Consider the following 12,249-nt stretch of genomic DNA (forward strand, 5'->3'; position numbering starts at 1 on the left):
GAAGTGATAAGTTGTTCTGGGATATTGTCCACATCACCATAACCCAAGATACGATCAGTTCCAATGAGAATGTTGTGTCCTGAGCCAAATTTCCAAGCTAGATGTTGCAGAAGGATCTTGGAAACTTTTTGGAAGCTGAGCCAGATGACTGATCCATTTTTGGCACCAATGGAACCTTTGCGGAACCAGTGAGTGAAGTCACGGTTCTCGAGATATTTTTATCTAATGATCATGCTCCAGGTACCTGTAACAAAGATGCCTCTCGAAAGGGATTTAATAAGTAAACGAAGGTCTAAAATTCCCCATCCCCCCAAGATTTTTGGATGGTAATCAAATGAATTTTAGCAAGGTGATATTTTTTTTTAAATATCACTGCCTCCCCAGATGAAATTAGCCATGACTTGATTTAGGAAGAGGATGGTAGCAGCAGGAATATGAAACAGGTGGCCTGAGTGTACTGATAATTGGTTTAGGACGGCTTGGGAGAGGATAATGAGTTGAGAATAATTAATATTATTTTGATATTAATGGAGAAAATAGTTACGTTGTTGTAACTTTCTCCCTAGTTTAGGATTAGTTCCTATAGTTATGGGATTTGGATGCAACTTCCTATTTCCTAGTATTGTATTTAATGATGTAATCTTGGATTGATTGGTGAATAGAGTGGACGAGACTGATCTCTCAAGTTTTTTGAGTGTAGTCCCCAGGTGCAGGCCACACCTGAGAGCTACATCTCTTTCTTTTCAATTCTGTTCACATTTTATCTTGGTATCAGAGCTTAGCTTGAGTAAGCCTGATCTTTTGTCACCTGTGTGGCAGAAGTGTCTGTGTGGCTGGAATAGCATGTGTGGCTTGAAGTGCCTCTGTGGCTGTGTATACACGAGAGCTGTGTGCTCAATTGAGTAGGTGGACTGCAGAACACCTGGCTCGGACTCGAAATTTTTTTTCCCTGAGTGGAAAGGCCGATTAGCGCGAATTTTGCGCTCACAGTCGCGCCAGAAGCTCGATTAGCGCGGATTTTAAAGGATAAATCGCGCTAAAGCGCCAGAAAGCCCGATTAGCGCGGGATTTTACCGGGAAAATCGCGCCAATTAAAATACTTGCACCGATTTTCAATTAGCGCGGATTTTTCGCTCGGGGTTGCGCCAAGGAGATCTGTGATAGTGTGAACTTCGTTTGGCGGTTTGCAAACGATGTAGATCGACGGAGTTACAGATCCGTCCGGGAGAGACAAATCGGGAAAGCGCCAGAGGAGATCTGCAGGAAACCTCGACTTCGTTTGGCGATCTGCAGGGAGAGCAGGATCGGCGAAGTGGCAGATCAATCCGGGAGAGGTGGATCGGATCAATTGTGATCAGATCATTGTTTCTGCTGTGTTGAAAACGCCAAATTTGCTCATTGGAGTGGGAATGCCAGACACTGTAGACCGGTGGCAGAGGTGACAGATCCATCTGATAGGTATTGTTTTTTGTTGTTGTTAAGTAAATTCACAATGAGTAATACGATGGAATCTTACCTTAACGAATCTGGTAAACTCAACGGGTCTAACTTCACGAATTGGAAGTTTAAGATCCAGACCCTGCTCGAAGGTGCGAATGCTTGGACTATAGTGACAGGCGATGAGCAGAAGCCGACTGTAACCACACAGAAAGAAGACTGGGAAAAACGAGAAAACAAGGCCAAAGTCCTGTTGAAGATTTCTGTGAAAGACAATGTCATTGCACACATCAGAGACTGTAAAACGTTCGCAGAGATTTGGACGAAAATCAAAAGTCTGTATGAGACCTAGAATGCAAACAGAGTTTTGGCTCTAAAAAGCAAGCTATTTTCAATGAGGATGGACGAAAGGGAGTCTGCTACTGCATTTGTCGCGCGAATTAAGGATGTTAAAGACGGATTGGGGGCCATTGGAGTGGCGGTGGCTGATGAAGATCTTGTTGCAATTACAATGAATGGGATGCGTGATGATTTCCAAACCTTCATCACTGGAGTCTTGGCAAGGGAGAAAACACCCACGTTTGATGATCTCACTGCGATCCTGCAGCAAGAGGAAGAGCGACAGTAGAACCTGAATCTGAACCCCCAAAGTGAAGATCTTGCGCTGGTGGCAAAACGACGACTATCTAAAGGGAAGTAGTCACAACAACAATCAGTCCAGAAAGGAGGAACAACACATAAACATCACTGTCATAAAGGTATGCTTGCAAATCATTCTGAAAAGAAATGCTTTTATTGTGGAAAGAAGGGTCATATACAAAGAGATTGTTATTATAAGAAGCAGGCTGATAAGGCAAGGAGGAGACAGGTAAGTCCAAAACACAGAGGATATTTTGTTGAAGAAGAAGACTTCAGTCATGAATTTCCACTGTTCACAGTCGACTGTTCCCTATCAGCATCAAATGAAGATGACATCTGGTATGTCGATTCCAAAGCATCCTCTCACATGACAGGTAATAAGGAATTTTTTGACAGTCTTGAAGAAATTATAAATGGATCAAAAATATATCTAGGGGATGATAATGGATATCAGATTAAAGGACATGGGGTGATTTCAGTTAAGTTACCAAATGGAAAGATTAGTCACCTTTCAAATGTTTTATATGTACCTGGAATAAAGAAAAACCTGATATCTGTATCCATGATGGCTGATCAAGATATGCATGTCGAATTCTTCAAGACTCACTGTGTGATAAAGGATTGTAGGAATGAAATTGTTGCAACAGGCATGTGAGTTGGAAGCCTATACAGACTGGATGCATAAAGTATATCAAAGCAAGCCATGGTTGCAGGAGAGTCGACAGCTGAACAACTCTGGCATCAGAGGTTTAGTCATCTGAATATGCAGGATCTCATGTTGTTACAAAAGAAAGGTATGGTCGAAGGTCTCCCCATCTTTCGAAACATTCAGCTAAACTGTGATGGTTGTGCCTTAGGAAAGATGCACAGAGAACAGTTCTCTATGCATCATAGGAGGAGGCAAACAGAAATCTTAGAGCTAGTGCACACTGATGTATGTGTTCCCATGTAGACAAGGTCACTAGGAGGAGCATACTATTTTTTGTTATTTACTGATGACTGCACTAGGTATTCATGGGTTTATTTTTTAAACAAGAAAAGTCAGACTTTCCAATGTTTTATAGATTTCAAAACCCTGGTGGAAAAACAGTTTGGAAAAAGTATTAAAATTCTCCGATCTGATGAAGGAGGAGAATACAAATTAAAGGAATTCATGAAATACTGCAAATCTCATGGGATTGTTCAACAGTATACAGTACCGCACACACCACAGCAAAACGGTGTTGCAGAGCGTAAAAACAGAAGCTTGGTGGAGTGCGCAAGGAGCATGCTGCAAGGTAAAGGTCTATCTAATATTTTTTGGGCAGAAGCGATAAATACTGCTGTATATTTGAAAAATAGAAGTCCTACTAGGTTTCTTGGCTTCAAAACCCCTTTTGAAGCCTTATATGGATTTAAACCAGCAGTAAACCACTTAAGAGTCTTTGGGTCAAAGGCATTTGCACATGTACCGAAAGCTGATAGAAAGAAGCTAGACCCTAAGGCAGTGAAATGCATCCTTGTTGGTTATGGTACATAGTTTAAAGCATACAAACTGTTCAATCCTGAGTCTCGTAAGACATTTGCAAGTAGAGATGTAGTCTTTCATGAACAGGTACAAGAAAGGAAAGCTGATGTTGGAGATGATTGGCACATTCCATTGCTGTTGGAGGAAAGCAGCGAGGATGAAAGGGAGCAGGAATAGGAGGAGAAAGAAGAGAATGAAGAAGAACAGCAAGAAGGTGAAAAAGCAGGCCCAGTTATGGCAGAGGGAAACAAATTTGAGGTAAGTCCCCTACCAAGGAGGTCAGGTAGGAAGACTCAATTACCATTGAAGTTGAGAAACTATGCGTTGATGTCAAAGTTTTTGAACATTATAGAGCCCTCTAATTATAAAGAAGCTAGTCAATTTGAGGAATGGAGAGCTGCAATGAATGAGGAGATGGAATCAATTCTTAGAAATAATACTTGGGAATTAGTAGAGCTGCCTAAAAACAAAACACCTATAGGAAGTAAATGGTTGTTTAAACCCAAAATTAATGCAGATGGAAGTATAGATAAGTTAAAAGCTAGGTTGGTTGCAAAAGGATACTCACAGCAGGAAGGTATTGATTTTGATGATACTTTTGCACCTGTAGCAAAGCTAAATACAATCAGATTACTTATTGCTTTAGCTACTAAATGTAACTGGGAATTACACCAACTAGATGTTAAATCTGCATTTTTAAATGGTGATTTAAAAGAAGAAATTTACTTAGTACAGCGAGAAGGATTTGTAAAGCAGGGGCAGGAACAGCTTGTTTGTAGGTTGAAAAAGGCTTTATATGGTTTAAAGCAAGCTCCGAGGTGTTGGTATGAAAAGGTTGATTCTTTCTTTATAGAGCATGGTTTCCATAGAAGCTTAAATGACCCAAATTTGTATACCAAGTACAATGATCAGGGGCAGATTATTTTGATTTCTCTATATGTGGATGATATGATTCTAACAGGAAATGCAGATGACTTAATCAGAGGAATCAAAAGGTTCATGGCACAAGTCTTTGAAATGAAAAATCTCGGAAGCCTTAACTATTGTCTGGGATTAGAAGTATTCAGAGATATTGGGCAAACTTTTCTTACCCAAGGGAAGTATGCTAGAAATCTGTTGGAAAAGTTTGGGATGGATCGGTGTAGATCAGCAGCGACACCTTTGTAGCAAAATCTGAAATTGAGCAGTGACGATGGCACTAAGGAGGTAGGTGCCACAATGTACAGACAGCTGGTTAGTAGCCTGATATATCTTACAACAACCAGACCTGACTTGGCATACTCAGTTAGTGTGTTGAGCCAATTCATGTCGAAACCGTGTGAAGGTCACTGGACAGCAGCAAAAAGTGTGTTGAGGTATCTTTGTGGTACTATTCATTTTGGTATTTTATACACTGATGTATCTGATGTTACTCTAGCAGGTTTTTCAGACTCAGATTGGGCAGGTAACCTGGATGATCGGAGGTCCATCACAGGTTATGCATTCAACATAGGTTCCGGGGTCATAGCATGGAGCAGCAAGAAACAGAGTACTGTAGCTTTGTCGTCATGTGAAGCTGAGTATCAAGCATTGTGTGCAGCAACATGTGAAGCGATCTGGTTGAGGAGACTTCTCAAAGATGCATGAAAAAAACAGAAGCAACCCACTTCTATCAAAAGCGACAACCAGAGCACCATCAAATTAACATACAATCCAGTGTTTCACAAAAACACCAAACATATAAACACTCAGTTCCATTTTGTTAGAGAGAAAATAAAGTCAAAAGAAATTGTTGTTGAATATTGTAAAACTTGTGACAATGTGGCTGATATCTTTACAAAGCTTCTTGCACGAGTGAAATTTGAATTGTTTAGAAAGATGCTAGGAGTCCAGGAGAATCCTTTCTCCATTAACGGGGGGAGTTGAGAATAATTAATATTATTTTGATATTAATGGAGAAAATAGTTACGTTGTTGTAACTTTCTCCCTAGTTTAGGATTAATTCCTATAGTTATGGGATTTGGGTGCAACTTCCTATTTCCTAGTATTGTATTTAATGATGTAATCTTGGATTGATTGGTGAATAGAGTGGACGAGAGTGATCTCTCAAGTTTTGTGAGTGTAGTCCCCAGGTGCAGGCACACCTGAGACCTACATCTCTTTCTTTTCAATTCTGTTCACATTTTATCTTAATGCGCCCACCGAGGGAAAGGTTTCTGAATTCCCACCCAAAGATTTTTTTGAAGAATCTATCAAAAAGCCAAATCCAGTCAGCAATTTTGTAATTGTAAACTTTAATTTGGAAACCTAAATATTTTATGGCTTGACCCATCACTTTGGCCTCTATTCAAATAAATTCTTCTTGATATAGATAATATTTTCCAAATCACAATTATTATGATACATAATGGATTTATGTATATTCATGGAATTTCAAAACAAATGCTTTTCACACTTTTCCTACTCATCTCCACAATCTAACTGTATCCACAATTTCAAGGAAGGATCAAAGACCTCTTCACAATTTACTGTATTTGACAGGCAAAACCTTCCAACCAAATTCCACCCGTGGACCTGTCTTTATTTGACCGAGTAGAGTTGTCGAAGCACTTAGGAACGAAATTATTTTTCAATTTGCAAAATAGTGTTACGCTCTGATGCGATAATGTTTTATTCAGCACTATACTATCTGCTACAGATATTTCAATCGTCAACGCTAGTGCAAAATCATTATCAAACTGTTATATAGAATGAAACGATGGCCTATTAAAACGGTATCATTTAGCAAAAAAAACACTCCGATGAGATGATGTAGGTCTTTAGGTATTACAAATTGAATTTAAAATAAATTCATTTTGATCGTTAAATTTTTTATATATTTAAAAAAAAAAAAATCACGGAAATATATTTTTTATTTGAATGCATAAAAATGCGAATAAACGATGTTAGGGGAAGATTTTCAAATTATATATTTTTAGTAAAATGAGGTGTAATTCTATTTAATGGGTCATTAAACGATAAAATAATTTGATTTTTTATTTATATTATATAAATTTTAATAATAAAAATGATTATTAAAAATTATATTTTTATAAAATATAAATAAATGGTTTATAATTTTAAACTTTTCAAAATTAGCAATCTTGACACTTTATCTCAAAATTTATTTAAGAAGGGTGGCTACATGTAAAATCGTGTGATGTTTTGTGAGAACCATCATATGAAATGCCATCTTCCATTTTCATTCTCGGTCGCTTGATAGTGTGGTTTGCTTTTGTGTATATGGCCTTGCCTAGCATATCCCCATTGCAGGTGGGATTTTCCAGACCTAGTGGCATGGGGAGGTTTGCACATGGTGATGAAGACATTCCTATGGAACTTCTCCCGTTGAATTGCATGCTTTAGATTCTCGTTGTCTTCATTTTTGGGTTTGAGATAGTCCCTCTATCAGAGGGATTACAGTGACTCATGGTATTTGTGCATGGTTAATGTGGAACGTTGCATCTAGAAGACACTCTACACAACGAGGATTGAATCACATGCTTTAGGTTCTGGCTATCTTCACTTTTGGGTTTGAGATAGTCCTTCTATTAGAGGGATTACAGTGACTCATGGTACTTGGGCATGGTTAATCTAGAATGTTGCATCTAGAAGACCCTCCACAGGGCGTGGATTCGCCTCTAGCTACATAATTTATGTGCACCCATGACCCTCCTAGACCTGGTTTTCATTTTGACATTGGATACTGTGGCGATGGCTATTCGATTGTAATTGGAGTAGCTCGCAACTCCGACGAATTTAATAGTGGTAAAATTTGTGCGTTCTAACTTGCATTCTCAACTCTCTAGGGATTTTTACATGGTTTTTAGTTCATGATTGGAGTCATTTTGTACTGGTGGTTTCTGGTCACTTTTGTGCCTGAAGTCATTTTGCATTGGCGATTTCCGGTCATTTTTTCTAGAGGGCATAACATAGTGGTTGTCTTTACACCTTACTTATTGGACCCTATTTTTTTTGTTGTCTCTTGGTTTTTCTTCTATTACGCTTGTTTATTTGGGATGCCCCCTCTTGGTTTAGTTTATCAACACATTGTACTTGCGCTAATTTCTTCCTCAGAAAGTTCAATGCTTATTACCTGGTTTCTAGTTTTATTCCTTTCTAGTGATCATGCCCAGATAGTGCATGTGCAACTAGACAGGAAAGCGGTGGTTGTGACCCTCAAGGTACACCACAAGCCCAGGCTCAAGCAAAAGAGGCTGCAACAATATACTACTTGGCTACTCCATCAGAAATTTACTCTAAAATTCGTCACCTGGAATCCTTATTTGCTCCTGAAAAACAAGAATTTTCTTATTATGATGTCATTGATGAGGTTGTTTAATGGGTTCCTAACCCTAATAATACAAGGAGAAGTCAAAATCAATACCTCAACTCTATGTCATTGCATTTCCAGTTGAAAACCAGCGTAGGGCGAGTGTTGAAAGAAAGATAGGGTGAACAAATACAACATATTTGCAACTCTGAAGGACATCAAGTGTGTTGAGTGGAATCAACGCTATTGTTTGGAGCGTTTGGATTCTCGAATATCTCACATGGAAAGACATTTTCAGTGCGAGGATAAACACATAGTTCCCTGGGATTTTCTAGACCTAGTGGCATGGGGAGGTTTGCACATGGTGATGAAGATATTCCTGTGGAACTTCTCCCATTGAATCACATGCTTTAGATTCTTGCTATCTTCATTTTTGGGTTTGAGATAGTCCCTTTATTATAGGGATTACAGTGACTCATGGTACTTTGGCATGGTTAATCTAGAACGTTGCATCTAGAAGACCCTCTACATGATGAGGATTGAATCACATGATTTAGATACTGGCTGTCTTCATGGGTTTGAGATAGTCCCTCTATTAGAGGGATTACAGTGACTCATGGTACTTGGACATGGTTAATCTGGAACGCTGCATCTAGAAGACCCTCCACAGGGCAAGGATTCACCTCTAACTACATAATTTATGTGCACCCATGGCCCTCTCTAGACTTGGTTTTCATTTTGCGATTGGATATTGTGGCGCTGGCTATTCGATTGTAACTGGAGTAGCTCGCAACTCCAATGACTTTAATAGTGGTAAAATTTGTGCATTCTAAATTGGATTCTCACCTCTCTAGAGATTTTTACATGGTTTGTAGTTTGTGATTAGAGTCATTTTGTATTGGTGGTTTCTGGTCAATTTTTTGTTTGAAGTCATTTTTCATTGGCGATTTCCGGTCAATTTTTCTAGAGGGCATATCATAGTGGTTGTCTTTACACCTTACTTATTGGCCACCTCTTTTTTTTGTTGTCTCTTGGTTTTTCTTCTGTTGTGCTTGCCTATTTGGGATGCCCCCTCTTGGTTTAGTTTCTCAACACCTTGTACTTGCCTAGACTTCTTCCTCAGCAAAGTTCAATGCTTATTACCTGGTTTCTAGTTTTATTCCTTCCTAGTGATCATGCCTAGATAGTGCATGCGCAACCAGACGGGAAAGTGGTGGTCGCGACCCTCAAGGTACACCACAATCCCAGCCTCAAGCAAAAGAGGCTGGAACAATACACAACTTGGCTACTCCGTCATAAATTTTCTCTAAAATTTGTCACCTGTGGTGCAGGAGCATCCTGCTTCAGAAAACCATTATATATTTGGTTGACTTAGGGGGCGTAATGTTTTCAATTTAGTTGTATATTTTAATAATTGAGTGAAAAATATGTGTGTGATGTTTTAATTGTACATATTATTCTCAATTATGAGAGAATATGAGTGATGATACACTTGTAAAGATCTCATAGAGATCTTAGGGATTAGGGGATCCTAGAATAGATGATTAGTTGAGTTAAAAGTGGAATTAAAGGATTTTTAAGATTTGGATGAGAGAGTTTAGAGATCAAGAGAGATATTGTTGGAGTTTGTTAAGGGATCTAGAACCTACTTGGACTCTAGTCCATTTGTATAAATTAAGAGGAGCCCATGAGGCATGGGAGGTAGAAGTGTGAGAGTAAGGGATTAAAATAATTATGTAAATATTTTATTAATGAATTATTTTCAGAGTTTATGTGCAAATTTTTTGGTATAATCTTTTATTATTTTTGTGTAACCTATGGCTAGATTTACAAGTCCAAGAATAGTGTGAAAAATTGCAGCATTGTCTGCATCAACTTGGAATCCTTATTTAACAAACAAGCATTTTCTTATTATGATATCATTGATGAGGTTGTTTAATGGGTTCCTAACCTTAATAATACAAGGAGAAGTCGAAGCCAAACCTCAAATCTATGTCTTCGCATTTCCAGTTGAAAACCATCCTAGGGCAAGTGTTGAAAGAAAGATAGGCCGAACAATACAACATATTTACAACTCTGAAGGACATCAAGTGTGTTGAGTGGAATCAACGCTATTGTTTGGAGCATTTGGATTCCCAAATATCTCACCTGGCATTTGGATTCCCAAATATCTCACCTGGAAAGACATTTTTAGTGGGAGGATAAACACACAGTTCCCTAGGATCCAACTCCAAATATCCTACCCTAGTGACTTCATTAGAATGATTCATTTGATATGTATTCATGTGTTAGGTTGTTTCGTATTTATATTTTAGTAGAATAGTTTACTTATAGAGGATATTAATTTCAGTTTAGACATTAAAATAAATGAGTTATTTTATTTTATTTTATGGGATGTGTAAAACAATTAAATATTATGGTTAAAATAAAAGAAATTAAATATAATTCTAAAGGTTATTGTATACCAACCCATGGATAGAGTAACTTCCTTGGAGGCCTATTCCTCTAGACTCATCATAAACTCGGGTGGAGAGGGAGTTAATGTTTTTCTTAACCACTCAGGCCTAGACTTACTTGACAAATCAAATATCTTTTCACTCTAAAAGAGGGTTGTATCTCAAGAGACTTGATTAAGATGTATCTAGGCTTGTTTAAATTTTTCTCTTTAAAAATATTATATTTCACATGAATACCATGGGTCAATACCATGGGTTCTCATAAATCTCTAGCTCAAAAAACAACAATAATTTTTATTATTTTTATTTTAACATTGGATTATTTTTATTTTTATTTTATTTTTACTGAGTCAAAATGTTTACAACACATTCCATTACATCTCTACCATACTGGGTGATAGAGCACCTCTTGATGCGATTACTTTTATGTTTTTTGTTTTGTTTTATTTTATATTAGAAAAATAGAGAGAGCATATTATGACACACAAATCACTTCGTCTTTATTCATCACAACAATTACAAATATATAGGACATAGATCACAGACTTGACAAATCTAGATCCTAAGAAAGTGGATCTATGACTTGGAAATGACACAACTACAACTCAGACATAAGGGACATCAACTTCTAGATCGACTCATGTAACTCCTAATGGCAATTACACATGACATAGAAGCATTATTTCCAATACCCTCCCTTAATGCTTACATGGATAACATTAAAAACACATATTACAACAATAAATAAATCTTTTTCTGATTGGCCTTCATGAGCACCCACATCCACCGCAAAGAATGCTCTTTCACCTCCATTTAAAATGTAACTGCCTCTAACCATCATTATGAACTTTGTAACTTGTTAGTCTTTTGTTATAAGGGTCATCAAATAATGAACCATCCTATAGACCAACCACCATCTGTTGAATATTTTACTTTCGTCTATTCGTTAGTTGCTAAGGTGGAGATCTGAATACAGAATGTGTTTAAAAGTTGATCAAACAACTTGACCTTACAAGAATTGATGTTTTAACCACCGAAGCTTCCACTATAAGAACCACCAACTATTTTTATAACCAATAAAAACACACACCAACATAATCTCTCACATATTTTTTTTGAAATAATATAACAACTCCGCCATCTTCAAAAAAAAATCTTAACCAAGGAATATGGACCTCACCAGGAAGCCTCTACAACATTGGATCCTTTCTTTATATCGCGAGTGCTCGAAATCCATCCACTTCAACTTTTTTTAAATAAACCTTGCATCAATATATTAATACCCAAATACTTCCACAAGTTAAAATAATCATTTTATATATATTTAATACATTAAAATTCTCCTCATAGTTATAGCAAAGCACATCAATATATAAATAATGATTAGAACATTAATGTATAAATAATAACCATTTAATCTTTTAGAGATGGAAAAGAATAGTAGACCATTTACTAGATCCTTTTGTAAACGATTTATAAGATTTTTTCGAATTGAATACCTCTAACATACTTTTATATTAATTTATATTTTGTCTATATGAATATAATTATATAATATTAGTGATTTTTTTGTTTTATGATTTAGTATATTAAATAATTTAGTTAATTAATATATATATATATATTACAGTTTATGGGGATAGAGTAAATGGTGATAAGATATATATTACAATTTATGAGGGATAGAGCAAATGGTGACAAGGTATCATGTTAAGGTATTCTATAGTGTAAAGTTCACTTGTTCGAAATTTTATGGGAAAAAATCCATTCGTGTTAAAAATTAAAAATTAGTGTGACTCAAATATCCCTTGAACATACAATCATCTTAAAACTCATCTAAACTATATATATATATATATATGAATTATATTATAATATTAGATTAATTACAATATATTATTTTTTTTTCTCATAGAAAA

Source organism: Pinus tabuliformis, chromosome 2_2 (assembly GCF_031772625.1).
Source record: "Pinus tabuliformis cultivar Carrire ecotype Pingquan chromosome 2_2, CPIR1, whole genome shotgun sequence".
In the NCBI taxonomy this organism is placed as follows: Eukaryota; Viridiplantae; Streptophyta; class Pinopsida; order Pinales; family Pinaceae; genus Pinus; species Pinus tabuliformis.